Here is a 527-nt window from a genome sequence, read left to right as displayed (position 1 = left end):
TTTTTTAGATTTATATCTGTTGTTGAAAATGGCGAAGTTTGTCATGAAACGACAAAGTACCCCACCCCAATATGGAAAATCTAGTTGAAACATTTTATTGTGCTCTTCCCAGGTGAGCAGAACACGTTTTCAGAATAGTCCAAGGATGTTGTTGCCTTGGGAGTAATGTACCTTTGTTCAAAGATAATGCGAATATAGTAAAAATTGTCTGAAGAAACTAGAAAGTGAGCCAATCCTTATGGTACAAATGCCAAAGTCAATTATGAAGGCTAATAAGGCGAATGAAACCTCGAAAGAGTCAAAAACATGAATGTCAATCACCAAGAGAAAAGTTTCTAACAATCTAGTTACCAATTTAGTTCTTTGGCAAAGAATCAGAAGGTGGTGGCCATTACACAACTAACTGATCACGGTTACACTACAGAGTAGTGAAGCAATATGCAGATATTGCCAGCACGTTTTATACATCCATTATTATTACAGCCTTAGACACAGAACACGCAGAATGCTAATGCTCCATTGCTGGA

This window comes from Dioscorea cayenensis, chromosome 13 (genome assembly GCF_009730915.1).
Source record: "Dioscorea cayenensis subsp. rotundata cultivar TDr96_F1 chromosome 13, TDr96_F1_v2_PseudoChromosome.rev07_lg8_w22 25.fasta, whole genome shotgun sequence".
In the NCBI taxonomy this organism is placed as follows: Eukaryota; Viridiplantae; Streptophyta; class Magnoliopsida; order Dioscoreales; family Dioscoreaceae; genus Dioscorea; species Dioscorea cayenensis.
Note: the sequence above shows the minus strand (reverse complement) of the source record.